Source organism: Schistocerca cancellata, chromosome 2 (genome assembly GCF_023864275.1).
Source record: "Schistocerca cancellata isolate TAMUIC-IGC-003103 chromosome 2, iqSchCanc2.1, whole genome shotgun sequence".
NCBI classification, from domain to species: domain Eukaryota; kingdom Metazoa; phylum Arthropoda; class Insecta; order Orthoptera; family Acrididae; genus Schistocerca; species Schistocerca cancellata.
The window spans coordinates 1,098,089,558-1,098,116,897 of record NC_064627.1 but is presented as its reverse complement, the minus strand read 5'-3'; the positions used below and the strand labels follow the sequence as shown (position 1 = coordinate 1,098,116,897).

At 50.0% G+C, this 27,340-nt stretch overlaps 22 non-coding genes across 22 annotated transcripts; 9 read left to right on the top strand and 13 right to left on the bottom strand.

The window, feature by feature from the left end:
- Positions 1-937: 937 nt before the first annotated feature.
- Positions 938-1,009, bottom strand: Trnag-ccc (transfer RNA glycine (anticodon CCC)). Its single transcript has one exon. It is a non-coding gene; the product is annotated as a tRNA-Gly (tRNA).
- Positions 1,010-1,692: 683 nt separating this feature from the next.
- On the top strand, positions 1,693-1,776 carry Trnal-uaa (transfer RNA leucine (anticodon UAA)). The gene has a single exon. It is a non-coding gene; the product is annotated as a tRNA-Leu (tRNA).
- A 1,219-nt stretch (positions 1,777-2,995) lies between these two features.
- On the bottom strand, positions 2,996-3,067 carry Trnag-ccc (transfer RNA glycine (anticodon CCC)). Its single transcript has one exon. It is a non-coding gene; the product is annotated as a tRNA-Gly (tRNA).
- Positions 3,068-5,053: 1,986 nt separating this feature from the next.
- On the bottom strand, positions 5,054-5,125 carry Trnag-ccc (transfer RNA glycine (anticodon CCC)). Its single transcript has one exon. It is a non-coding gene; the product is annotated as a tRNA-Gly (tRNA).
- Positions 5,126-5,808: 683 nt separating this feature from the next.
- Positions 5,809-5,892, top strand: Trnal-uaa (transfer RNA leucine (anticodon UAA)). The gene has a single exon. It is a non-coding gene; the product is annotated as a tRNA-Leu (tRNA).
- A 1,219-nt stretch (positions 5,893-7,111) lies between these two features.
- On the bottom strand, positions 7,112-7,183 carry Trnag-ccc (transfer RNA glycine (anticodon CCC)). Its single transcript has one exon. It is a non-coding gene; the product is annotated as a tRNA-Gly (tRNA).
- Positions 7,184-7,866: 683 nt separating this feature from the next.
- Trnal-uaa (transfer RNA leucine (anticodon UAA)) lies at positions 7,867-7,950 on the top strand. The gene has a single exon. It is a non-coding gene; the product is annotated as a tRNA-Leu (tRNA).
- A 1,219-nt stretch (positions 7,951-9,169) lies between these two features.
- Trnag-ccc (transfer RNA glycine (anticodon CCC)) lies at positions 9,170-9,241 on the bottom strand. Its single transcript has one exon. It is a non-coding gene; the product is annotated as a tRNA-Gly (tRNA).
- Positions 9,242-9,924: 683 nt separating this feature from the next.
- Trnal-uaa (transfer RNA leucine (anticodon UAA)) lies at positions 9,925-10,008 on the top strand. Its single transcript has one exon. It is a non-coding gene; the product is annotated as a tRNA-Leu (tRNA).
- Positions 10,009-11,227: 1,219 nt separating this feature from the next.
- Positions 11,228-11,299, bottom strand: Trnag-ccc (transfer RNA glycine (anticodon CCC)). The gene has a single exon. It is a non-coding gene; the product is annotated as a tRNA-Gly (tRNA).
- Positions 11,300-11,982: 683 nt separating this feature from the next.
- On the top strand, positions 11,983-12,066 carry Trnal-uaa (transfer RNA leucine (anticodon UAA)). The gene has a single exon. It is a non-coding gene; the product is annotated as a tRNA-Leu (tRNA).
- A 1,219-nt stretch (positions 12,067-13,285) lies between these two features.
- On the bottom strand, positions 13,286-13,357 carry Trnag-ccc (transfer RNA glycine (anticodon CCC)). Its single transcript has one exon. It is a non-coding gene; the product is annotated as a tRNA-Gly (tRNA).
- Positions 13,358-15,343: 1,986 nt separating this feature from the next.
- Trnag-ccc (transfer RNA glycine (anticodon CCC)) lies at positions 15,344-15,415 on the bottom strand. The gene has a single exon. It is a non-coding gene; the product is annotated as a tRNA-Gly (tRNA).
- A 683-nt stretch (positions 15,416-16,098) lies between these two features.
- On the top strand, positions 16,099-16,182 carry Trnal-uaa (transfer RNA leucine (anticodon UAA)). Its single transcript has one exon. It is a non-coding gene; the product is annotated as a tRNA-Leu (tRNA).
- A 1,219-nt stretch (positions 16,183-17,401) lies between these two features.
- Trnag-ccc (transfer RNA glycine (anticodon CCC)) lies at positions 17,402-17,473 on the bottom strand. Its single transcript has one exon. It is a non-coding gene; the product is annotated as a tRNA-Gly (tRNA).
- Positions 17,474-19,459: 1,986 nt separating this feature from the next.
- Trnag-ccc (transfer RNA glycine (anticodon CCC)) lies at positions 19,460-19,531 on the bottom strand. Its single transcript has one exon. It is a non-coding gene; the product is annotated as a tRNA-Gly (tRNA).
- A 683-nt stretch (positions 19,532-20,214) lies between these two features.
- On the top strand, positions 20,215-20,298 carry Trnal-uaa (transfer RNA leucine (anticodon UAA)). The gene has a single exon. It is a non-coding gene; the product is annotated as a tRNA-Leu (tRNA).
- A 1,219-nt stretch (positions 20,299-21,517) lies between these two features.
- Trnag-ccc (transfer RNA glycine (anticodon CCC)) lies at positions 21,518-21,589 on the bottom strand. The gene has a single exon. It is a non-coding gene; the product is annotated as a tRNA-Gly (tRNA).
- A 683-nt stretch (positions 21,590-22,272) lies between these two features.
- Trnal-uaa (transfer RNA leucine (anticodon UAA)) lies at positions 22,273-22,356 on the top strand. The gene has a single exon. It is a non-coding gene; the product is annotated as a tRNA-Leu (tRNA).
- Positions 22,357-23,575: 1,219 nt separating this feature from the next.
- On the bottom strand, positions 23,576-23,647 carry Trnag-ccc (transfer RNA glycine (anticodon CCC)). Its single transcript has one exon. It is a non-coding gene; the product is annotated as a tRNA-Gly (tRNA).
- Positions 23,648-25,633: 1,986 nt separating this feature from the next.
- On the bottom strand, positions 25,634-25,705 carry Trnag-ccc (transfer RNA glycine (anticodon CCC)). Its single transcript has one exon. It is a non-coding gene; the product is annotated as a tRNA-Gly (tRNA).
- A 683-nt stretch (positions 25,706-26,388) lies between these two features.
- Trnal-uaa (transfer RNA leucine (anticodon UAA)) lies at positions 26,389-26,472 on the top strand. The gene has a single exon. It is a non-coding gene; the product is annotated as a tRNA-Leu (tRNA).
- The last annotated feature ends 868 nt before the right edge of the window (positions 26,473-27,340 follow it).

Below are 27,340 nucleotides of genomic sequence, written 5' to 3'. Positions count from 1 at the left end.
AAACGTGAACGAAAGCAGATATGTGTGTAAATGAGTGTCAGGGCAGTAATAAAGGTGGATGAGACGGTGGATCGGGTATTGGACTGCGGACGTGCCACATTGCGTAGCTCGAAAGCTGAGTAAGTTAGAGCGTCGTGCTGTGAACACAAATGCCACGTATTCGACCGCACCAAGTGCCATTTTATTTTTCTCCCCTAAAAGAGAATGCTTCCTCCAGCGAGACACTGCCAGGTAAATAACAAGCGATCTTCACAAGAAGTAAGATGTCTACACGTCGCGCGATACTGTCGCCAACGGCGATACCGCGCGTAGTGCAGCGGTTCTCGTCTGTTCACCGGCGTCAAGATTCGTTGGCCGTGGTTAGTATTTGGATGCGTTCTCGGCTGGGAACTCGACGTGCTGTTGGCGTCTTTCATTTTGCATTTTTCCTTCGGTTTCGTGGTTGCTTAGCGATAATGATGCGGTCCCACACGCTGACGCCACTCTTGCCTCTCGGTACACTAAGGGGCGAATCTGTGGCCACAATAAAATGAAAGGTTCTGTCGTGTGTTTGTCGTTTTTTGGTCTCTCCCAGTCGTTTCTCGCGCCTGCCCTCTACGTATATGCCCATTTCCAAGCGTCAGCTTTCGCGTCAGCCGAGCAATGAAAGGTTCTGTCTTGTGTTTGTCGTTTTTTGGTCTCTCCCAGTCGTTTCTCGCGCCTGCCCTCTACATATATGCCCATTTCCAAGCGTCAGCTTTCGCGTCAGCCGAGCAAAGTCGAGACAAGTCGACACATGGAGACACACGACGCTGAGAAACGAAACCGCAGACTAGCGCCCTGGCAGCACGGACTGAGACGAGGGGCGAAGGAAAACTATTCGTACCGCGACACTTCACAGTTTCGAAGATCGCGTTTCGGTACGTGGAATACCCGTAGAAGAAAAAAGTACCTTCTGTGCGGTGGCCGGGAATCGAACCCGGATCAACTGCTTGGGAAGCAACCATGCTGACCGTTACACCACCACCGCGTTGTGCTGCGTCCCACCCACGCCCTGATATATCGGCTACCCTCCTGCCATCAGAGGCCGAAGGCGATGGCGCTGTAGGCGCTCAAGGCCAGAGCGGGGGTGAGCACATCTGAACGCAGTGCGTAGGTGCTGCTAGGGCGATGTAGCGTAACTAGAAGCAGAACTGACAGCCGTTGAAAAACTGCCATTTAATTTACAGCAGGGCGATAAAACAAATATCTAATGTGACGTACTTACTGATGATCCAGAGTCGATTCAGCATATGTGTGCCAATCCAGAAGTAGAAAGCACCTAAGTATCACAATATTAAGTTGGTTAGTTTGATGCTCGCCTGGAGCATATCATTAGCTTCCCCTGAGGGCGAAATGCACAGCGTAGCCGTTGCTAGGGAACGGCCTTTTCTGTCGTTTTTTGTTTTCTCTGCGCCAATGTGAATGTTGATAACTACAGTTCTGCTCGTTCCACTTACGACAGATGGCGACGGAAAACAATGGTGTAAGGCACCATATTTAAGCTGTGGTTCCCGAAAGTGAGGGTGGGGTGCAACCTCACATCTGACAACTCGTTTTAAATACTCTAAAACCAACGTATTTCCTTCACACAAGAAAAAAACACGCTAACTTCGCCGTCAGGCTCTGGAGATATGCCTAGAAACGGCGGTAGTAGACACTTTGCGCCCACACGTCAGATTGGCCGAGCGGTCTAAGGCGCCAGATTTAAGCTCTGGTTCCCTGAGGGCAGCGTGGGTTCGAACCCCACATTTGACAATGCATTTTAAATATTCCAAAACTACCAATTTCGTACATGCGGGAAGAACAGGTTCCACAGATACTACTAGAAACGGCAGTGACTATGGTGCTTGCCTTGCAAGTCTGATTGTCTGGCGGTCAGAAAGAATGGAAAGCTGTTAGGAGACATGGCTTTCAGCCACGAGGCCCGGATTCGATTCCTGGTAGCCGAACATCCTTTTGTTTGCTGAGTCTTATTATTCTCACGGCATTTACGATATCTTTGTGTTGTGGTTTTTGGGGTCCAAGCATCAGGCGAGCAAACGTGAACGAAAGCAGATATGTGTGTAAATGAGTGTCAGGGCAGTAATAAAGGTGGATGAGACGGTGGATCGGGTATTGGACTGCGGACGTGCCACATTGCGTAGCTCGAAAGCTGAGTAAGTTAGAGCGTCGTGCTGTGAACACAAATGCCACGTATTCGACCGCACCAAGTGCCATTTTATTTTTCTCCCCTAAAAGAGAATGCTTCCTCCAGCGAGACACTGCCAGGTAAATAACAAGCGATCTTCACAAGAAGTAAGATGTCTACACGTCGCGCGATACTGTCGCCAACGGCGATACCGCGCGTAGTGCAGCGGTTCTCGTCTGTTCACCGGCGTCAAGAATCGTTGGCCGTGGTTAGTATTTGGATGCGTTCTCGGCTGGGAACTCGACGTGCTGTTGGCGTCTTTCATTTTGCATTTTTCCTTCGGTTTCGTGGTTGCTTAGCGATAATGATGCGGTCCCACACGCTGACGCCACTCTTGCCTCTCGGTACACTAAGGGGCGAATCTGTGGCCACAATAAAATGAAAGGTTCTGTCGTGTGTTTGTCGTTTTTTGGTCTCTCCCAGTCGTTTCTCGCGCCTGCCCTCTACGTATATGCCCATTTCCAAGCGTCAGCTTTCGCGTCAGCCGAGCAATGAAAGGTTCTGTCTTGTGTTTGTCGTTTTTTGGTCTCTCCCAGTCGTTTCTCGCGCCTGCCCTCTACATATATGCCCATTTCCAAGCGTCAGCTTTCGCGTCAGCCGAGCAAAGTCGAGACAAGTCGACACATGGAGACACACGACGCTGAGAAACGAAACCGCAGACTAGCGCCCTGGCAGCACGGACTGAGACGAGGGGCGAAGGAAAACTATTCGTACCGCGACACTTCACAGTTTCGAAGATCGCGTTTCGGTACGTGGAATACCCGTAGAAGAAAAAAGTACCTTCTGTGCGGTGGCCGGGAATCGAACCCGGATCAACTGCTTGGGAAGCAACCATGCTGACCGTTACACCACCACCGCGTTGTGCTGCGTCCCACCCACGCCCTGATATATCGGCTACCCTCCTGCCATCAGAGGCCGAAGGCGATGGCGCTGTAGGCGCTCAACGCCAGAGCGGGGGTGAGCACATCTGAACGCAGTGCGTAGGTGCTGCTAGGGCGATGTAGCGTAACTAGAAGCAGAACTGACAGCCGTTGAAAAACTGCCATTTAATTTACAGCAGGGCGATAAAACAAATATCTAATGTGACGTACTTACTGATGATCCAGAGTCGATTCAGCATATGTGTGCCAATCCAGAAGTAGAAAGCACCTAAGTATCACAATATTAAGTTGGTTAGTTTGATGCTCGCCTGGAGCATATCATTAGCTTCCCCTGAGGGCGAAATGCACAGCGTAGCCGTTGCTAGGGAACGGCCTTTTCTGTCGTTTTTTGTTTTCTCTGCGCCAATGTGAATGTTGATAACTACAGTTCTGCTCGTTCCACTTACGACAGATGGCGACGGAAAACAATGGTGTAAGGCACCATATTTAAGCTGTGGTTCCCGAAAGTGAGGGTGGGGTGCAACCTCACATCTGACAACTCGTTTTAAATACTCTAAAACCAACGTATTTCCTTCACACAAGAAAAAAACACGCTAACTTCGCCGTCAGGCTCTGGAGATATGCCTAGAAACGGCGGTAGTAGACACTTTGCGCCCACACGTCAGATTGGCCGAGCGGTCTAAGGCGCCAGATTTAAGCTATGGTTCCCTGAGGGCAGCGTGGGTTCGAACCCCACATTTGATAATGCATTTTAAATATTCCAAAACTACCAATTTCGTACATGCGGGAAGAACAGGTTCCACAGATACTACTAGAAACGGCAGTGACTATGGTGCTTGCCTTGCAAGTCTGATTGTCTGGCGGTCAGAAAGAATGGAAAGCTGTTAGGAGACATGGCTTTCAGCCACGAGGCCCGGATTCGATTCCTGGTAGCCGAACATCCTTTAGTTTGCTGAGTCTTATTATTCTCACGGCATTTACGATATCTTTGTGTTGTGGTTTTTGGGGTCCAAGCATCAGGCGAGCAAACGTGAACGAAAGCAGATATGTGTGTAAATGAGTGTCAGGGCAGTAATAAAGGTGGATGAGACGGTGGATCGGGTATTGGACTGCGGACGTGCCACATTGCGTAGCTCGAAAGCTGAGTAAGTTAGAGCGTCGTGCTGTGAACACAAATGCCACGTATTCGACCGCACCAAGTGCCATTTTATTTTTCTCCCCTAAAAGAGAATGCTTCCTCCAGCGAGACACTGCCAGGTAAATAACAAGCGATCTTCACAAGAAGTAAGATGTCTACACGTCGCGCGATACTGTCGCCAACGGCGATACCGCGCGTAGTGCAGCGGTTCTCGTCTGTTCACCGGCGTCAAGAATCGTTGGCCGTGGTTAGTATTTGGATGCGTTCTCGGCTGGGAACTCGACGTGCTGTTGGCGTCTTTCATTTTGCATTTTTCCTTCGGTTTCGTGGTTGCTTAGCGATAATGATGCGGTCCCACACGCTGACGCCACTCTTGCCTCTCGGTACACTAAGGGGCGAATCTGTGGCCACAATAAAATGAAAGGTTCTGTCGTGTGTTTGTCGTTTTTTGGTCTCTCCCAGTCGTTTCTCGCGCCTGCCCTCTACGTATATGCCCATTTCCAAGCGTCAGCTATCGCGTCAGCCGAGCAATGAAAGGTTCTGTCTTGTGTTTGTCGTTTTTTGGTCTCTCCCAGTCGTTTCTCGCGCCTGCCCTCTACATATATGCCCATTTCCAAGCGTCAGCTTTCGCGTCAGCCGAGCAAAGTCGAGACAAGTCGACACATGGAGACACACGACGCTGAGAAACGAAACCGCAGACTAGCGCCCTGGCAGCACGGACTGAGACGAGGGGCGAAGGAAAACTATTCGTACCGCGACACTTCACAGTTTCGAAGATCGCGTTTCGGTACGTGGAATACCCGTAGAAGAAAAAAGTACCTTCTGTGCGGTGGCCGGGAATCGAACCCGGATCAACTGCTTGGGAAGCAACCATGCTGACCGTTACACCACCACCGCGTTGTGCTGCGTCCCACCCACGCCCTGATATATCGGCTACCCTCCTGCCATCAGAGGCCGAAGGCGATGGCGCTGTAGGCGCTCAACGCCAGAGCGGGGGTGAGCACATCTGAACGCAGTGCGTAGGTGCTGCTAGGGCGATGTAGCGTAACTAGAAGCAGAACTGACAGCCGTTGAAAAACTGCCATTTAATTTACAGCAGGGCGATAAAACAAATATCTAATGTGACGTACTTACTGATGATCCAGAGTCGATTCAGCATATGTGTGCCAATCCAGAAGTAGAAAGCACCTAAGTATCACAATATTAAGTTGGTTAGTTTGATGCTCGCCTGGAGCATATCATTAGCTTCCCCTGAGGGCGAAATGCACAGCGTAGCCGTTGCTAGGGAACGGCCTTTTCTGTCGTTTTTTGTTTTCTCTGCGCCAATGTGAATGTTGATAACTACAGTTCTGCTCGTTCCACTTACGACAGATGGCGACGGAAAACAATGGTGTAAGGCACCATATTTAAGCTGTGGTTCCCGAAAGTGAGGGTGGGGTGCAACCTCACATCTGACAACTCGTTTTAAATACTCTAAAACCAACGTATTTCCTTCACACAAGAAAAAAACACGCTAACTTCGCCGTCAGGCTCTGGAGATATGCCTAGAAACGGCGGTAGTAGACACTTTGCGCCCACACGTCAGATTGGCCGAGCGGTCTATGGCGCCAGATTTAAGCTCTGGTTCCCTGAGGGCAGCGTGGGTTCGAACCCCACATTTGACAATGCATTTTAAATATTCCAAAACTACCAATTTCGTACATGCGGGAAGAACAGGTTCCACAGATACTACTAGAAACGGCAGTGACTATGGTGCTTGCCTTGCAAGTCTGATTGTCTGGCGGTCAGAAAGAATGGAAAGCTGTTAGGAGACATGGCTTTCAGCCACGAGGCCCGGATTCGATTCCTGGTAGCCGAACATCCTTTTGTTTGCTGAGTCTTATTATTCTCACGGCATTTACGATATCTTTGTGTTGTGGTTTTTGGGGTCCAAGCATCAGGCGAGCAAACGTGAACGAAAGCAGATATGTGTGTAAATGAGTGTCAGGGCAGTAATAAAGGTGGATGAGACGGTGGATCGGGTATTGGACTGCGGACGTGCCACATTGCGTAGCTCGAAAGCTGAGTAAGTTAGAGCGTCGTGCTGTGAACACAAATGCCACGTATTCGACCGCACCAAGTGCCATTTTATTTTTCTCCCCTAAAAGAGAATGCTTCCTCCAGCGAGACACTGCCAGGTAAATAACAAGCGATCTTCACAAGAAGTAAGATGTCTACACGTCGCGCGATACTGTCGCCAACGGCGATACCGCGCGTAGTGCAGCGGTTCTCGTCTGTTCACCGGCGTCAAGATTCGTTGGCCGTGGTTAGTATTTGGATGCGTTCTCGGCTGGGAACTCGACGTGCTGTTGGCGTCTTTCATTTTGCATTTTTCCTTCGGTTTCGTGGTTGCTTAGCGATAATGATGCGGTCCCACACGCTGACGCCACTCTTGCCTCTCGGTACACTAAGGGGCGAATCTGTGGCCACAATAAAATGAAAGGTTCTGTCGTGTGTTTGTCGTTTTTTGGTCTCTCCCAGTCGTTTCTCGCGCCTGCCCTCTACGTATATGCCCATTTCCAAGCGTCAGCTTTCGCGTCAGCCGAGCAATGAAAGGTTCTGTCTTGTGTTTGTCGTTTTTTGGTCTCTCCCAGTCGTTTCTCGCGCCTGCCCTCTACATATATGCCCATTTCCAAGCGTCAGCTTTCGCGTCAGCCGAGCAAAGTCGAGACAAGTCGACACATGGAGACACACGACGCTGAGAAACGAAACCGCAGACTAGCGCCCTGGCAGCACGGACTGAGACGAGGGGCGAAGGAAAACTATTCGTACCGCGACACTTCACAGTTTCGAAGATCGCGTTTCGGTACGTGGAATACCCGTAGAAGAAAAAAGTACCTTCTGTGCGGTGGCCGGGAATCGAACCCGGATCAACTGCTTGGGAAGCAACCATGCTGACCGTTACACCACCACCGCGTTGTGCTGCGTCCCACCCACGCCCTGATATATCGGCTACCCTCCTGCCATCAGAGGCCGAAGGCGATGGCGCTGTAGGCGCTCAAGGCCAGAGCGGGGGTGAGCACATCTGAACGCAGTGCGTAGGTGCTGCTAGGGCGATGTAGCGTAACTAGAAGCAGAACTGACAGCCGTTGAAAAACTGCCATTTAATTTACAGCAGGGCGATAAAACAAATATCTAATGTGACGTACTTACTGATGATCCAGAGTCGATTCAGCATATGTGTGCCAATCCAGAAGTAGAAAGCACCTAAGTATCACAATATTAAGTTGGTTAGTTTGATGCTCGCCTGGAGCATATCATTAGCTTCCCCTGAGGGCGAAATGCACAGCGTAGCCGTTGCTAGGGAACGGCCTTTTCTGTCGTTTTTTGTTTTCTCTGCGCCAATGTGAATGTTGATAACTACAGTTCTGCTCGTTCCACTTACGACAGATGGCGACGGAAAACAATGGTGTAAGGCACCATATTTAAGCTGTGGTTCCCGAAAGTGAGGGTGGGGTGCAACCTCACATCTGACAACTCGTTTTAAATACTCTAAAACCAACGTATTTCCTTCACACAAGAAAAAAACACGCTAACTTCGCCGTCAGGCTCTGGAGATATGCCTAGAAACGGCGGTAGTAGACACTTTGCGCCCACACGTCAGATTGGCCGAGCGGTCTAAGGCGCCAGATTTAAGCTCTGGTTCCCTGAGGGCAGCGTGGGTTCGAACCCCACATTTGACAATGCATTTTAAATATTCCAAAACTACCAATTTCGTACATGCGGGAAGAACAGGTTCCACAGATACTACTAGAAACGGCAGTGACTATGGTGCTTGCCTTGCAAGTCTGATTGTCTGGCGGTCAGAAAGAATGGAAAGCTGTTAGGAGACATGGCTTTCAGCCACGAGGCCCGGATTCGATTCCTGGTAGCCGAACATCCTTTTGTTTGCTGAGTCTTATTATTCTCACGGCATTTACGATATCTTTGTGTTGTGGTTTTTGGGGTCCAAGCATCAGGCGAGCAAACGTGAACGAAAGCAGATATGTGTGTAAATGAGTGTCAGGGCAGTAATAAAGGTGGATGAGACGGTGGATCGGGTATTGGACTGCGGACGTGCCACATTGCGTAGCTCGAAAGCTGAGTAAGTTAGAGCGTCGTGCTGTGAACACAAATGCCACGTATTCGACCGCACCAAGTGCCATTTTATTTTTCTCCCCTAAAAGAGAATGCTTCCTCCAGCGAGACACTGCCAGGTAAATAACAAGCGATCTTCACAAGAAGTAAGATGTCTACACGTCGCGCGATACTGTCGCCAACGGCGATACCGCGCGTAGTGCAGCGGTTCTCGTCTGTTCACCGGCGTCAAGAATCGTTGGCCGTGGTTAGTATTTGGATGCGTTCTCGGCTGGGAACTCGACGTGCTGTTGGCGTCTTTCATTTTGCATTTTTCCTTCGGTTTCGTGGTTGCTTAGCGATAATGATGCGGTCCCACACGCTGACGCCACTCTTGCCTCTCGGTACACTAAGGGGCGAATCTGTGGCCACAATAAAATGAAAGGTTCTGTCGTGTGTTTGTCGTTTTTTGGTCTCTCCCAGTCGTTTCTCGCGCCTGCCCTCTACGTATATGCCCATTTCCAAGCGTCAGCTTTCGCGTCAGCCGAGCAATGAAAGGTTCTGTCTTGTGTTTGTCGTTTTTTGGTCTCTCCCAGTCGTTTCTCGCGCCTGCCCTCTACATATATGCCCATTTCCAAGCGTCAGCTTTCGCGTCAGCCGAGCAAAGTCGAGACAAGTCGACACATGGAGACACACGACGCTGAGAAACGAAACCGCAGACTAGCGCCCTGGCAGCACGGACTGAGACGAGGGGCGAAGGAAAACTATTCGTACCGCGACACTTCACAGTTTCGAAGATCGCGTTTCGGTACGTGGAATACCCGTAGAAGAAAAAAGTACCTTCTGTGCGGTGGCCGGGAATCGAACCCGGATCAACTGCTTGGGAAGCAACCATGCTGACCGTTACACCACCACCGCGTTGTGCTGCGTCCCACCCACGCCCTGATATATCGGCTACCCTCCTGCCATCAGAGGCCGAAGGCGATGGCGCTGTAGGCGCTCAACGCCAGAGCGGGGGTGAGCACATCTGAACGCAGTGCGTAGGTGCTGCTAGGGCGATGTAGCGTAACTAGAAGCAGAACTGACAGCCGTTGAAAAACTGCCATTTAATTTACAGCAGGGCGATAAAACAAATATCTAATGTGACGTACTTACTGATGATCCAGAGTCGATTCAGCATATGTGTGCCAATCCAGAAGTAGAAAGCACCTAAGTATCACAATATTAAGTTGGTTAGTTTGATGCTCGCCTGGAGCATATCATTAGCTTCCCCTGAGGGCGAAATGCACAGCGTAGCCGTTGCTAGGGAACGGCCTTTTCTGTCGTTTTTTGTTTTCTCTGCGCCAATGTGAATGTTGATAACTACAGTTCTGCTCGTTCCACTTACGACAGATGGCGACGGAAAACAATGGTGTAAGGCACCATATTTAAGCTGTGGTTCCCGAAAGTGAGGGTGGGGTGCAACCTCACATCTGACAACTCGTTTTAAATACTCTAAAACCAACGTATTTCCTTCACACAAGAAAAAAACACGCTAACTTCGCCGTCAGGCTCTGGAGATATGCCTAGAAACGGCGGTAGTAGACACTTTGCGCCCACACGTCAGATTGGCCGAGCGGTCTAAGGCGCCAGATTTAAGCTCTGGTTCCCTGAGGGCAGCGTGGGTTCGAACCCCACATTTGACAATGCATTTTAAATATTCCAAAACTACCAATTTCGTACATGCGGGAAGAACAGGTTCCACAGATACTACTAGAAACGGCAGTGACTATGGTGCTTGCCTTGCAAGTCTGATTGTCTGGCGGTCAGAAAGAATGGAAAGCTGTTAGGAGACATGGCTTTCAGCCACGAGGCCCGGATTCGATTCCTGGTAGCCGAACATCCTTTTGTTTGCTGAGTCTTATTATTCTCACGGCATTTACGATATCTTTGTGTTGTGGTTTTTGGGGTCCAAGCATCAGGCGAGCAAACGTGAACGAAAGCAGATATGTGTGTAAATGAGTGTCAGGGCAGTAATAAAGGTGGATGAGACGGTGGATCGGGTATTGGACTGCGGACGTGCCACATTGCGTAGCTCGAAAGCTGAGTAAGTTAGAGCGTCGTGCTGTGAACACAAATGCCACGTATTCGACCGCACCAAGAGCCATTTTATTTTTCTCCCCTAAAAGAGAATGCTTCCTCCAGCGAGACACTGCCAGGTAAATAACAAGCGATCTTCACAAGAAGTAAGATGTCTACACGTCGCGCGATACTGTCGCCAACGGCGATACCGCGCGTAGTGCAGCGGTTCTCGTCTGTTCACCGGCGTCAAGAATCGTTGGCCGTGGTTAGTATTTGGATGCGTTCTCGGCTGGGAACTCGACGTGCTGTTGGCGTCTTTCATTTTGCATTTTTCCTTCGGTTTCGTGGTTGCTTAGCGATAATGATGCGGTCCCACACGCTGACGCCACTCTTGCCTCTCGGTACACTAAGGGGCGAATCTGTGGCCACAATAAAATGAAAGGTTCTGACGTGTGTTTGTCGTTTTTTGGTCTCTCCCAGTCGTTTCTCGCGCCTGCCCTCTACGTATATGCCCATTTCCAAGCGTCAGCTTTCGCGTCAGCCGAGCAATGAAAGGTTCTGTCTTGTGTTTGTCGTTTTTTGGTCTCTCCCAGTCGTTTCTCGCGCCTGCCCTCTACATATATGCCCATTTCCAAGCGTCAGCTTTCGCGTCAGCCGAGCAAAGTCGAGACAAGTCGACACATGGAGACACACGACGCTGAGAAACGAAACCGCAGACTAGCGCCCTGGCAGCACGGACTGAGACGAGGGGCGAAGGAAAACTATTCGTACCGCGACACTTCACAGTTTCGAAGATCGCGTTTCGGTACGTGGAATACCCGTAGAAGAAAAAAGTACCTTCTGTGCGGTGGCCGGGAATCGAACCCGGATCAACTGCTTGGGAAGCAACCATGCTGACCGTTACACCACCACCGCGTTGTGCTGCGTCCCACCCACGCCCTGATATATCGGCTACCCTCCTGCCATCAGAGGCCGAAGGCGATGGCGCTGTAGGCGCTCAACGCCAGAGCGGGGGTGAGCACATCTGAACGCAGTGCGTAGGTGCTGCTAGGGCGATGTAGCGTAACTAGAAGCAGAACTGACAGCCGTTGAAAAACTGCCATTTAATTTACAGCAGGGCGATAAAACAAATATCTAATGTGACGTACTTACTGATGATCCAGAGTCGATTCAGCATATGTGTGCCAATCCAGAAGTAGAAAGCACCTAAGTATCACAATATTAAGTTGGTTAGTTTGATGCTCGCCTGGAGCATATCATTAGCTTCCCCTGAGGGCGAAATGCACAGCGTAGCCGTTGCTAGGGAACGGCCTTTTCTGTCGTTTTTTGTTTTCTCTGCGCCAATGTGAATGTTGATAACTACAGTTCTGCTCGTTCCACTTACGACAGATGGCGACGGAAAACAATGGTGTAAGGCACCATATTTAAGCTGTGGTTCCCGAAAGTGAGGGTGGGGTGCAACCTCACATCTGACAACTCGTTTTAAATACTCTAAAACCAACGTATTTCCTTCACACAAGAAAAAAACACGCTAACTTCGCCGTCAGGCTCTGGAGATATGCCTAGAAACGGCGGTAGTAGACACTTTGCGCCCACACGTCAGATTGGCCGAGCGGTCTAAGGCGCCAGATTTAAGCTCTGGTTCCCTGAGGGCAGCGTGGGTTCGAACCCCACATTTGACAATGCATTTTAAATATTCCAAAACTACCAATTTCGTACATGCGGGAAGAACAGGTTCCACAGATACTACTAGAAACGGCAGTGACTATGGTGCTTGCCTTGCAAGTCTGATTGTCTGGCGGTCAGAAAGAATGGAAAGCTGTTAGGAGACATGGCTTTCAGCCACGAGGCCCGGATTCGATTCCTGGTAGCCGAACATCCTTTTGTTTGCTGAGTCTTATTATTCTCACGGCATTTACGATATCTTTGTGTTGTGGTTTTTGGGGTCCAAGCATCAGGCGAGCAAACGTGAACGAAAGCAGATATGTGTGTAAATGAGTGTCAGGGCAGTAATAAAGGTGGATGAGACGGTGGATCGGGTATTGGACTGCGGACGTGCCACATTGCGTAGCTCGAAAGCTGAGTAAGTTAGAGCGTCGTGCTGTGAACACAAATGCCACGTATTCGACCGCACCAAGTGCCATTTTATTTTTCTCCCCTAAAAGAGAATGCTTCCTCCAGCGAGACACTGCCAGGTAAATAACAAGCGATCTTCACAAGAAGTAAGATGTCTACACGTCGCGCGATACTGTCGCCAACGGCGATACCGCGCGTAGTGCAGCGGTTCTCGTCTGTTCACCGGCGTCAAGAATCGTTGGCCGTGGTTAGTATTTGGATGCGTTCTCGGCTGGGAACTCGACGTGCTGTTGGCGTCTTTCATTTTGCATTTTTCCTTCGGTTTCGTGGTTGCTTAGCGATAATGATGCGGTCCCACACGCTGACGCCACTCTTGCCTCTCGGTACACTAAGGGGCGAATCTGTGGCCACAATAAAATGAAAGGTTCTGTCGTGTGTTTGTCGTTTTTTGGTCTCTCCCAGTCGTTTCTCGCGCCTGCCCTCTACGTATATGCCCATTTCCAAGCGTCAGCTTTCGCGTCAGCCGAGCAATGAAAGGTTCTGTCTTGTGTTTGTCGTTTTTTGGTCTCTCCCAGTCGTTTCTCGCGCCTGCCCTCTACATATATGCCCATTTCCAAGCGTCAGCTTTCGCGTCAGCCGAGCAAAGTCGAGACAAGTCGACACATGGAGACACACGACGCTGAGAAACGAAACCGCAGACTAGCGCCCTGGCAGCACGGACTGAGACGAGGGGCGAAGGAAAACTATTCGTACCGCGACACTTCACAGTTTCGAAGATCGCGTTTCGGTACGTGGAATACCCGTAGAAGAAAAAAGTACCTTCTGTGCGGTGGCCGGGAATCGAACCCGGATCAACTGCTTGGGAAGCAACCATGCTGACCGTTACACCACCACCGCGTTGTGCTGCGTCCCACCCACGCCCTGATATATCGGCTACCCTCCTGCCATCAGAGGCCGAAGGCGATGGCGCTGTAGGCGCTCAACGCCAGAGCGGGGGTGAGCACATCTGAACGCAGTGCGTAGGTGCTGCTAGGGCGATGTAGCGTAACTAGAAGCAGAACTGACAGCCGTTGAAAAACTGCCATTTAATTTACAGCAGGGCGATAAAACAAATATCTAATGTGACGTACTTACTGATGATCCAGAGTCGATTCAGCATATGTGTGCCAATCCAGAAGTAGAAAGCACCTAAGTATCACAATATTAAGTTGGTTAGTTTGATGCTCGCCTGGAGCATATCATTAGCTTCCCCTGAGGGCGAAATGCACAGCGTAGCCGTTGCTAGGGAACGGCCTTTTCTGTCGTTTTTTGTTTTCTCTGCGCCAATGTGAATGTTGATAACTACAGTTCTGCTCGTTCCACTTACGACAGATGGCGACGGAAAACAATGGTGTAAGGCACCATATTTAAGCTGTGGTTCCCGAAAGTGAGGGTGGGGTGCAACCTCACATCTGACAACTCGTTTTAAATACTCTAAAACCAACGTATTTCCTTCACACAAGAAAAAAACACGCTAACTTCGCCGTCAGGCTCTGGAGATATGCCTAGAAACGGCGGTAGTAGACACTTTGCGCCCACACGTCAGATTGGCCGAGCGGTCTAAGGCGCCAGATTTAAGCTATGGTTCCCTGAGGGCAGCGTGGGTTCGAACCCCACATTTGATAATGCATTTTAAATATTCCAAAACTACCAATTTCGTACATGCGGGAAGAACAGGTTCCACAGATACTACTAGAAACGGCAGTGACTATGGTGCTTGCCTTGCAAGTCTGATTGTCTGGCGGTCAGAAAGAATGGAAAGCTGTTAGGAGACATGGCTTTCAGCCACGAGGCCCGGATTCGATTCCTGGTAGCCGAACATCCTTTAGTTTGCCGAGTCTTATTATTCTCACGGCATTTACGATATCTTTGTGTTGTGGTTTTTGGGGTCCAAGCATCAGGCGAGCAAACGTGAACGAAAGCAGATATGTGTGTAAATGAGTGTCAGGGCAGTAATAAAGGTGGATGAGACGGTGGATCGGGTATTGGACTGCGGACGTGCCACATTGCGTAGCTCGAAAGCTGAGTAAGTTAGAGCGTCGTGCTGTGAACACAAATGCCACGTATTCGACCGCACCAAGTGCCATTTTATTTTTCTCCCCTAAAAGAGAATGCTTCCTCCAGCGAGACACTGCCAGGTAAATAACAAGCGATCTTCACAAGAAGTAAGATGTCTACACGTCGCGCGATACTGTCGCCAACGGCGATACCGCGCGTAGTGCAGCGGTTCTCGTCTGTTCACCGGCGTCAAGAATCGTTGGCCGTGGTTAGTATTTGGATGCGTTCTCGGCTGGGAACTCGACGTGCTGTTGGCGTCTTTCATTTTGCATTTTTCCTTCGGTTTCGTGGTTGCTTAGCGATAATGATGCGGTCCCACACGCTGACGCCACTCTTGCCTCTCGGTACACTAAGGGGCGAATCTGTGGCCACAATAAAATGAAAGGTTCTGTCGTGTGTTTGTCGTTTTTTGGTCTCTCCCAGTCGTTTCTCGCGCCTGCCCTCTACGTATATGCCCATTTCCAAGCGTCAGCTATCGCGTCAGCCGAGCAATGAAAGGTTCTGTCTTGTGTTTGTCGTTTTTTGGTCTCTCCCAGTCGTTTCTCGCGCCTGCCCTCTACATATATGCCCATTTCCAAGCGTCAGCTTTCGCGTCAGCCGAGCAAAGTCGAGACAAGTCGACACATGGAGACACACGACGCTGAGAAACGAAACCGCAGACTAGCGCCCTGGCAGCACGGACTGAGACGAGGGGCGAAGGAAAACTATTCGTACCGCGACACTTCACAGTTTCGAAGATCGCGTTTCGGTACGTGGAATACCCGTAGAAGAAAAAAGTACCTTCTGTGCGGTGGCCGGGAATCGAACCCGGATCAACTGCTTGGGAAGCAACCATGCTGACCGTTACACCACCACCGCGTTGTGCTGCGTCCCACCCACGCCCTGATATATCGGCTACCCTCCTGCCATCAGAGGCCGAAGGCGATGGCGCTGTAGGCGCTCAACGCCAGAGCGGGGGTGAGCACATCTGAACGCAGTGCGTAGGTGCTGCTAGGGCGATGTAGCGTAACTAGAAGCAGAACTGACAGCCGTTGAAAAACTGCCATTTAATTTACAGCAGGGCGATAAAACAAATATCTAATGTGACGTACTTACTGATGATCCAGAGTCGATTCAGCATATGTGTGCCAATCCAGAAGTAGAAAGCACCTAAGTATCACAATATTAAGTTGGTTAGTTTGATGCTCGCCTGGAGCATATCATTAGCTTCCCCTGAGGGCGAAATGCACAGCGTAGCCGTTGCTAGGGAACGGCCTTTTCTGTCGTTTTTTGTTTTCTCTGCGCCAATGTGAATGTTGATAACTACAGTTCTGCTCGTTCCACTTACGACAGATGGCGACGGAAAACAATGGTGTAAGGCACCATATTTAAGCTGTGGTTCCCGAAAGTGAGGGTGGGGTGCAACCTCACATCTGACAACTCGTTTTAAATACTCTAAAACCAACGTATTTCCTTCACACAAGAAAAAAACACGCTAACTTCGCCGTCAGGCTCTGGAGATATGCCTAGAAACGGCGGTAGTAGACACTTTGCGCCCACACGTCAGATTGGCCGAGCGGTCTAAGGCGCCAGATTTAAGCTCTGGTTCCCTGAGGGGAGCGTGGGTTCAAACCCAACATCTGACAATGCATTTTAAATATTCCAAAACTACCAATTTCGTACATGCGGGAAGAACAGGTTCCACAGACACTACTAGAAACGGCTGTGACTATGGTGCTTGCCTTGCAAGTCTGATTGTCTGGCGGACAGAAAGAATGGAAAGCTGTTAGGAGACATGGCTTTCAGCCACGAGGCCCGGATTCGATTCCTGGTAGCCGAACATCCTTTTGTTTGCTGAGTCTTATTATTCTCACGGCATTTACGATAACTTTGTGTTGTGGTTTTTGGGGTCCAAGCATCAGGCGAGCAAACGTGAACGAAAGCAGATATGTGTGTAAATGAGTGTCAGGGCAGTAATAAAGGTGGATGAGACGGTGGATCGGGTATTGGACTGCGGACGTGCCACATTGCGTAGCTCGAAAGCTGAGTAAGTTAGAGCGTCGTGCTGTGAACACAAATGCCACGTATTCGACCGCACCAAGTGCCATTTTATTTTTCTCCCCTAAAAGAGAATGCTTCCTCCAGCGAGACACTGCCAGGTAAATAACAAGCGATCTTCACAAGAAGTAAGATGTCTACACGTCGCGCGATACTGTCGCCAACGGCGATACCGCGCGTAGTGCAGCGGTTCTCGTCTGTTCACCGGCGTCAAGAATCGTTGGCCGTGGTTAGTATTTGGATGCGTTCTCGGCTGGGAACTCGACGTGCTGTTGGCGTCTTTCATTTTGCATTTTTCCTTCGGTTTCGTGGTTGCTTAGCGATAATGATGCGGTCCCACACGCTGACGCCACTCTTGCCTCTCGGTACACTAAGGGGCGAATCTGTGGCCACAATAAAATGAAAGGTTCTGTCGTGTGTTTGTCGTTTTTTGGTCTCTCCCAGTCGTTTCTCGCGCCTGCCCTCTACGTATATGCCCATTTCCAAGCGTCAGCTTTCGCGTCAGCCGAGCAATGAAAGGTTCTGTCTTGTGTTTGTCGTTTTTTGGTCTCTCCCAGTCGTTTCTCGCGCCTGCCCTCTACATATATGCCCATTTCCAAGCGTCAGCTTTCGCGTCAGCCGAGCAAAGTCGAGACAAGTCGACACATGGAGACACACGACGCTGAGAAACGAAACCGCAGACTAGCGCCCTGGCAGCACGGACTGAGACGAGGGGCGAAGGAAAACTATTCGTACCGCGACACTTCACAGTTTCGAAGATCGCGTTTCGGTACGTGGAATACCCGTAGAAGAAAAAAGTACCTTCTGTGCGGTGGCCGGGAATCGAACCCGGATCAACTGCTTGGGAAGCAACCATGCTGACCGTTACACCACCACCGCGTTGTGCTGCGTCCCACCCACGCCCTGATATATCGGCTACCCTCCTGCCATCAGAGGCCGAAGGCGATGGCGCTGTAGGCGCTCAACGCCAGAGCGGGGGTGAGCACATCTGAACGCAGTGCGTAGGTGCTGCTAGGGCGATGTAGCGTAACTAGAAGCAGAACTGACAGCCGTTGAAAAACTGCCATTTAATTTACAGCAGGGCGATAAAACAAATATCTAATGTGACGTACTTACTGATGATCCAGAGTCGATTCAGCATATGTGTGCCAATCCAGAAGTAGAAAGCACCTAAGTATCACAATATTAAGTTGGTTAGTTTGATGCTCGCCTGGAGCATATCATTAGCTTCCCCTGAGGGCGAAATGCACAGCGTAGCCGTTGCTAGGGAACGGCCTTTTCTGTCGTTTTTTGTTTTCTCTGCGCCAATGTGAATGTTGATAACTACAGTTCTGCTCGTTCCACTTACGACAGATGGCGACGGAAAACAATGGTGTAAGGCACCATATTTAAGCTGTGGTTCCCGAAAGTGAGGGTGGGGTGCAACCTCACATCTGACAACTCGTTTTAAATACTCTAAAACCAACGTATTTCCTTCACACAAGAAAAAAACACGCTAACTTCGCCGTCAGGCTCTGGAGATATGCCTAGAAACGGCGGTAGTAGACACTTTGCGCCCACACGTCAGATTGGCCGAGCGGTCTAAGGCGCCAGATTTAAGCTATGGTTCCCTGAGGGCAGCGTGGGTTCGAACCCCACATTTGATAATGCATTTTAAATATTCCAAAACTACCAATTTCGTACATGCGGGAAGAACAGGTTCCACAGATACTACTAGAAACGGCAGTGACTATGGTGCTTGCCTTGCAAGTCTGATTGTCTGGCGGTCAGAAAGAATGGAAAGCTGTTAGGAGACATGGCTTTCAGCCACGAGGCCCGGATTCGATTCCTGGTAGCCGAACATCCTTTTGTTTGCTGAGTCTTATTATTCTCACGGCATTTACGATATCTTTGTGTTGTGGTTTTTGGGGTCCAAGCATCAGGCGAGCAAACGTGAACGAAAGCAGATATGTGTGTAAATGAGTGTCAGGGCAGTAATAAAGGTGGATGAGACGGTGGATCGGGTATTGGACTGCGGACGTGCCACATTGCGTAGCTCGAAAGCTGAGTAAGTTAGAGCGTCGTGCTGTGAACACAAATGCCACGTATTCGACCGCACCAAGTGCCATTTTATTTTTCTCCCCTAAAAGAGAATGCTTCCTCCAGCGAGACACTGCCAGGTAAATAACAAGCGATCTTCACAAGAAGTAAGATGTCTACACGTCGCGCGATACTGTCGCCAACGGCGATACCGCGCGTAGTGCAGCGGTTCTCGTCTGTTCACCGGCGTCAAGAATCGTTGGCCGTGGTTAGTATTTGGATGCGTTCTCGGCTGGGAACTCGACGTGCTGTTGGCGTCTTTCATTTTGCATTTTTCCTTCGGTTTCGTGGTTGCTTAGCGATAATGATGCGGTCCCACACGCTGACGCCACTCTTGCCTCTCGGTACACTAAGGGGCGAATCTGTGGCCACAATAAAATGAAAGGTTCTGTCGTGTGTTTGTCGTTTTTTGGTCTCTCCCAGTCGTTTCTCGCGCCTGCCCTCTACGTATATGCCCATTTCCAAGCGTCAGCTATCGCGTCAGCCGAGCAATGAAAGGTTCTGTCTTGTGTTTGTCGTTTTTTGGTCTCTCCCAGTCGTTTCTCGCGCCTGCCCTCTACATATATGCCCATTTCCAAGCGTCAGCTTTCGCGTCAGCCGAGCAAAGTCGAGACAAGTCGACACATGGAGACACACGACGCTGAGAAACGAAACCGCAGACTAGCGCCCTGGCAGCACGGACTGAGACGAGGGGCGAAGGAAAACTATTCGTACCGCGACACTTCACAGTTTCGAAGATCGCGTTTCGGTACGTGGAATACCCGTAGAAGAAAAAAGTACCTTCTGTGCGGTGGCCGGGAATCGAACCCGGATCAACTGCTTGGGAAGCAACCATGCTGACCGTTACACCACCACCGCGTTGTGCTGCGTCCCACCCACGCCCTGATATATCGGCTACCCTCCTGCCATCAGAGGCCGAAGGCGATGGCGCTGTAGGCGCTCAACGCCAGAGCGGGGGTGAGCACATCTGAACGCAGTGCGTAGGTGCTGCTAGGGCGATGTAGCGTAACTAGAAGCAGAACTGACAGCCGTTGAAAAACTGCCATTTAATTTACAGCAGGGCGATAAAACAAATATCTAATGTGACGTACTTACTGATGATCCAGAGTCGATTCAGCATATGTGTGCCAATCCAGAAGTAGAAAGCACCTAAGTATCACAATATTAAGTTGGTTAGTTTGATGCTCGCCTGGAGCATATCATTAGCTTCCCCTGAGGGCGAAATGCACAGCGTAGCCGTTGCTAGGGAACGGCCTTTTCTGTCGTTTTTTGTTTTCTCTGCGCCAATGTGAATGTTGATAACTACAGTTCTGCTCGTTCCACTTACGACAGATGGCGACGGAAAACAATGGTGTAAGGCACCATATTTAAGCTGTGGTTCCCGAAAGTGAGGGTGGGGTGCAACCTCACATCTGACAACTCGTTTTAAATACTCTAAAACCAACGTATTTCCTTCACACAAGAAAAAAACACGCTAACTTCGCCGTCAGGCTCTGGAGATATGCCTAGAAACGGCGGTAGTAGACACTTTGCGCCCACACGTCAGATTGGCCGAGCGGTCTAAGGCGCCAGATTTAAGCTCTGGTTCCCTGAGGGCAGCGTGGGTTCGAACCCCACATTTGACAATGCATTTTAAATATTCCAAAACTACCAATTTCGTACATGCGGGAAGAACAGGTTCCACAGATACTACTAGAAACGGCAGTGACTATGGTGCTTGCCTTGCAAGTCTGATTGTCTGGCGGTCAGAAAGAATGGAAAGCTGTTAGGAGACATGGCTTTCAGCCACGAGGCCCGGATTCGATTCCTGGTAGCCGAACATCCTTTAGTTTGCTGAGTCTTATTATTCTCACGGCATTTACGATATCTTTGTGTTGTGGTTTTTGGGGTCCAAGCATCAGGCGAGCAAACGTGAACGAAAGCAGATATGTGTGTAAATGAGTGTCAGGGCAGTAATAAAGGTGGATGAGACGGTGGATCGGGTATTGGACTGCGGACGTGCCACATTGCGTAGCTCGAAAGCTGAGTAAGTTAGAGCGTCGTGCTGTGAACACAAATGCCACGTATTCGACCGCACCAAGTGCCATTTTATTTTTCTCCCCTAAAAGAGAATGCTTCCTCCAGCGAGACACTGCCAGGTAAATAACAAGCGATCTTCACAAGAAGTAAGATGTCTACACGTCGCGCGATACTGTCGCCAACGGCGATACCGCGCGTAGTGCAGCGGTTCTCGTCTGTTCACCGGCGTCAAGAATCGTTGGCCGTGGTTAGTATTTGGATGCGTTCACGGCTGGGAACTCGACGTGCTGTTGGCGTCTTTCATTTTGCATTTTTCCTTCGGTTTCGTGGTTGCTTAGCGATAATGATGCGGTCCCACACGCTGACGCCACTCTTGCCTCTCGGTACACTAAGGGGCGAATCTGTGGCCACAATAAAATGAAAGGTTCTGTCGTGTGTTTGTCGTTTTTTGGTCTCTCCCAGTCGTTTCTCGCGCCTGCCCTCTACGTATATGCCCATTTCCAAGCGTCAGCTTTCGCGTCAGCCGAGCAATGAAAAGTTCTGTCTTGTGTTTGTCGTTTTTTGGTCTCTCCCAGTCGTTTCTCGCGCCTGCCCTCTACATATATGCCCATTTCCAAGCGTCAGCTTTCGCGTCAGCCGAGCAAAGTCGAGACAAGTCGACACATGGAGACACACGACGCTGAGAAACGAAACCGCAGACTAGCGCCCTGGCAGCACGGACTGAGACGAGGGGCGAAGGAAAACTATTCGTACCGCGACACTTCACAGTTTCGAAGATCGCGTTTCGGTACGTGGAATACCCGTAGAAGAAAAAAGTACCTTCTGTGCGGTGACCGGGAATCGAACCCGGATCAACTGCTTGGGAAGCAACCATGCTGACCGTTACACCACCACCGCGTTGTGCTGCGTCCCACCCACGCCCTGATATATCGGCTACCCTCCTGCCATCAGAGGCCGAAGGCGATGGCGCTGTAGGCGCTCAACGCCAGAGCGGGGGTGAGCACATCTGAACGCAGTGCGTAGGTGCTGCTAGGGCGATGTAGCGTAACTAGAAGCAGAACTGACAGCCGTTGAAAAACTGCCATTTAATTTACAGCAGGGCGATAAAACAAATATCTAATGTGACGTACTTACTGATGATCCAGAGTCGATTCAGCATATGTGTGCCAATCCAGAAGTAGAAAGCACCTAAGTATCACAATATTAAGTTGGTTAGTTTGATGCTCGCCTGGAGCATATCATTAGCTTCCCCTGAGGGCGAAATGCACAGCGTAGCCGTTGCTAGGGAACGGCCTTTTCTGTCGTTTTTTGTTTTCTCTGCGCCAATGTGAATGTTGATAACTACAGTTCTGCTCGTTCCACTTACGACAGATGGCGACGGAAAACAATGGTGTAAGGCACCATATTTAAGCTGTGGTTCCCGAAAGTGAGGGTGGGGTGCAACCTCACATCTGACAACTCGTTTTAAATACTCTAAAACCAACGTATTTCCTTCACACAAGAAAAAAACACGCTAACTTCGCCGTCAGGCTCTGGAGATATGCCTAGAAACGGCGGTAGTAGACACTTTGCGCCCACACGTCAGATTGGCCGAGCGGTCTAAGGCGCCAGATTTAAGCTCTGGTTCCCTGAGGGGAGCGTGGGTTCAAACCCAACATCTGACAATGCATTTTAAATATTCCAAAACTACCAATTTCGTACATGCGGGAAGAACAGGTTCCACAGACACTACTAGAAACGGCTGTGACTATGGTGCTTGCCTTGCAAGTCTGATTGTCTGGCGGACAGAAAGAATGGAAAGCTGTTAGGAGACATGGCTTTCAGCCACGAGGCCCGGATTCGATTCCTGGTAGCCGAACATCCTTTTGTTTGCTGAGTCTTATTATTCTCACGGCATTTACGATAACTTTGTGTTGTGGTTTTTGGGGTCCAAGCATCAGGCGAGCAAACGTGAACGAAAGCAGATATGTGTGTAAATGAGTGTCAGGGCAGTAATAAAGGTGGATGAGACGGTGGATCGGGTATTGGACTGCGGACGTGCCACATTGCGTAGCTCGAAAGCTGAGTAAGTTAGAGCGTCGTGCTGTGAACACAAATGCCACGTATTCGACCGCACCAAGTGCCATTTTATTTTTCTCCCCTAAAAGAGAATGCTTCCTCCAGCGAGACACTGCCAGGTAAATAACAAGCGATCTTCACAAGAAGTAAGATGTCTACACGTCGCGCGATACTGTCGCCAACGGCGATACCGCGCGTAGTGCAGCGGTTCTCGTCTGTTCACCGGCGTCAAGAATCGTTGGCCGTGGTTAGTATTTGGATGCGTTCTCGGCTGGGAACTCGACGTGCTGTTGGCGTCTTTCATTTTGCATTTTTCCTTCGGTTTCGTGGTTGCTTAGCGATAATGATGCGGTCCCACACGCTGACGCCACTCTTGCCTCTCGGTACACTAAGGGGCGAATCTGTGGCCACAATAAAATGAAAGGTTCTGTCGTGTGTTTGTCGTTTTTTGGTCTCTCCCAGTCGTTTCTCGCGCCTGCCCTCTACGTATATGCCCATTTCCAAGCGTCAGCTTTCGCGTCAGCCGAGCAATGAAAGGTTCTGTCTTGTGTTTGTCGTTTTTTGGTCTCTCCCAGTCGTTTCTCGCGCCTGCCCTCTACATATATGCCCATTTCCAAGCGTCAGCTTTCGCGTCAGCCGAGCAAAGTCGAGACAAGTCGACACATGGAGACACACGACGCTGAGAAACGAAACCGCAGACTAGCGCCCTGGCAGCACGGACTGAGACGAGGGGCGAAGGAAAACTATTCGTACCGCGACACTTCACAGTTTCGAAGATCGCGTTTCGGTACGTGGAATACCCGTAGAAGAAAAAAGTACCTTCTGTGCGGTGGCCGGGAATCGAACCCGGATCAACTGCTTGGGAAGCAACCATGCTGACCGTTACACCACCACCGCGTTGTGCTGCGTCCCACCCACGCCCTGATATATCGGCTACCCTCCTGCCATCAGAGGCCGAAGGCGATGGCGCTGTAGGCGCTCAACGCCAGAGCGGGGGTGAGCACATCTGAACGCAGTGCGTAGGTGCTGCTAGGGCGATGTAGCGTAACTAGAAGCAGAACTGACAGCCGTTGAAAAACTGCCATTTAATTTACAGCAGGGCGATAAAACAAATATCTAATGTGACGTACTTACTGATGATCCAGAGTCGATTCAGCATATGTGTGCCAATCCAGAAGTAGAAAGCACCTAAGTATCACAATATTAAGTTGGTTAGTTTGATGCTCGCCTGGAGCATATCATTAGCTTCCCCTGAGGGCGAAATGCACAGCGTAGCCGTTGCTAGGGAACGGCCTTTTCTGTCGTTTTTTGTTTTCTCTGCGCCAATGTGAATGTTGATAACTACAGTTCTGCTCGTTCCACTTACGACAGATGGCGACGGAAAACAATGGTGTAAGGCACCATATTTAAGCTGTGGTTCCCGAAAGTGAGGGTGGGGTGCAACCTCACATCTGACAACTCGTTTTAAATACTCTAAAACCAACGTATTTCCTTCACACAAGAAAAAAACACGCTAACTTCGCCGTCAGGCTCTGGAGATATGCCTAGAAACGGCGGTAGTAGACACTTTGCGCCCACACGTCAGATTGGCCGAGCGGTCTAAGGCGCCAGATTTAAGCTATGGTTCCCTGAGGGCAGCGTGGGTTCGAACCCCACATTTGATAATGCATTTTAAATATTCCAAAACTACCAATTTCGTACATGCGGGAAGAACAGGTTCCACAGATACTACTAGAAACGGCAGTGACTATGGTGCTTGCCTTGCAAGTCTGATTGTCTGGCGGTCAGAAAGAATGGAAAGCTGTTAGGAGACATGGCTTTCAGCCACGAGGCCCGGATTCGATTCCTGGTAGCCGAACATCCTTTTGTTTGCTGAGTCTTATTATTCTCACGGCATTTACGATATCTTTGTGTTGTGGTTTTTGGGGTCCAAGCATCAGGCGAGCAAACGTGAACGAAAGCAGATATGTGTGTAAATGAGTGTCAGGGCAGTAATAAAGGTGGATGAGACGGTGGATCGGGTATTGGACTGCGGACGTGCCACATTGCGTAGCTCGAAAGCTGAGTAAGTTAGAGCGTCGTGCTGTGAACACAAATGCCACGTATTCGACCGCACCAAGTGCCATTTTATTTTTCTCCCCTAAAAGAGAATGCTTCCTCCAGCGAGACACTGCCAGGTAAATAACAAGCGATCTTCACAAGAAGTAAGATGTCTACACGTCGCGCGATACTGTCGCCAACGGCGATACCGCGCGTAGTGCAGCGGTTCTCGTCTGTTCACCGGCGTCAAGAATCGTTGGCCGTGGTTAGTATTTGGATGCGTTCTCGGCTGGGAACTCGACGTGCTGTTGGCGTCTTTCATTTTGCATTTTTCCTTCGGTTTCGTGGTTGCTTAGCGATAATGATGCGGTCCCACACGCTGACGCCACTCTTGCCTCTCGGTACACTAAGGGGCGAATCTGTGGCCACAATAAAATGAAAGGTTCTGTCGTGTGTTTGTCGTTTTTTGGTCTCTCCCAGTCGTTTCTCGCGCCTGCCCTCTACGTATATGCCCATTTCCAAGCGTCAGCTATCGCGTCAGCCGAGCAATGAAAGGTTCTGTCTTGTGTTTGTCGTTTTTTGGTCTCTCCCAGTCGTTTCTCGCGCCTGCCCTCTACATATATGCCCATTTCCAAGCGTCAGCTTTCGCGTCAGCCGAGCAAAGTCGAGACAAGTCGACACATGGAGACACACGACGCTGAGAAACGAAACCGCAGACTAGCGCCCTGGCAGCACGGACTGAGACGAGGGGCGAAGGAAAACTATTCGTACCGCGACACTTCACAGTTTCGAAGATCGCGTTTCGGTACGTGGAATACCCGTAGAAGAAAAAAGTACCTTCTGTGCGGTGGCCGGGAATCGAACCCGGATCAACTGCTTGGGAAGCAACCATGCTGACCGTTACACCACCACCGCGTTGTGCTGCGTCCCACCCACGCCCTGATATATCGGCTACCCTCCTGCCATCAGAGGCCGAAGGCGATGGCGCTGTAGGCGCTCAACGCCAGAGCGGGGGTGAGCACATCTGAACGCAGTGCGTAGGTGCTGCTAGGGCGATGTAGCGTAACTAGAAGCAGAACTGACAGCCGTTGAAAAACTGCCATTTAATTTACAGCAGGGCGATAAAACAAATATCTAATGTGACGTACTTACTGATGATCCAGAGTCGATTCAGCATATGTGTGCCAATCCAGAAGTAGAAAGCACCTAAGTATCACAATATTAAGTTGGTTAGTTTGATGCTCGCCTGGAGCATATCATTAGCTTCCCCTGAGGGCGAAATGCACAGCGTAGCCGTTGCTAGGGAACGGCCTTTTCTGTCGTTTTTTGTTTTCTCTGCGCCAATGTGAATGTTGATAACTACAGTTCTGCTCGTTCCACTTACGACAGATGGCGACGGAAAACAATGGTGTAAGGCACCATATTTAAGCTGTGGTTCCCGAAAGTGAGGGTGGGGTGCAACCTCACATCTGACAACTCGTTTTAAATACTCTAAAACCAACGTATTTCCTTCACACAAGAAAAAAACACGCTAACTTCGCCGTCAGGCTCTGGAGATATGCCTAGAAACGGCGGTAGTAGACACTTTGCGCCCACACGTCAGATTGGCCGAGCGGTCTAAGGCGCCAGATTTAAGCTCTGGTTCCCTGAGGGGAGCGTGGGTTCGAACCCCACATTTGATAATGCATTTTAAATATTCCAAAACTACCAATTTCGTACATGCGGGAAGAACAGGTTCCACAGATACTACTAGAAACGGCAGTGACTATGGTGCTTGCCTTGCAAGTCTGATTGTCTGGCGGTCAGAAAGAATGGAAAGCTGTTAGGAGACATGGCTTTCAGCCACGAGGCCCGGATTCGATTCCTGGTAGCCGAACATCCTTTTGTTTGCTGAGTCTTATTATTCTCACGGCATTTACGATATCTTTGTGTTGTGGTTTTTGGGGTCCAAGCATCAGGCGAGCAAACGTGAACGAAAGCAGATATGTGTGTAAATGAGTGTCAGGGCAGTAATAAAGGTGGATGAGACGGTGGATCGGGTATTGGACTGCGGACGTGCCACATTGCGTAGCTCGAAAGCTGAGTAAGTTAGAGCGTCGTGCTGTGAACACAAATGCCACGTATTCGACCGCACCAAGTGCCATTTTATTTTTCTCCCCTAAAAGAGAATGCTTCCTCCAGCGAGACACTGCCAGGTAAATAACAAGCGATCTTCACAAGAAGTAAGATGTCTACACGTCGCGCGATACTGTCGCCAACGGCGATACCGCGCGTAGTGCAGCGGTTCTCGTCTGTTCACCGGCGTCAAGAATCGTTGGCCGTGGTTAGTATTTGGATGCGTTCTCGGCTGGGAACTCGACGTGCTGTTGGCGTCTTTCATTTTGCATTTTTCCTTCGGTTTCGTGGTTGCTTAGCGATAATGATGCGGTCCCACACGCTGACGCCACTCTTGCCTCTCGGTACACTAAGGGGCGAATCTGTGGCCACAATAAAATGAAAGGTTCTGTCGTGTGTTTGTCGTTTTTTGGTCTCTCCCAGTCGTTTCTCGCG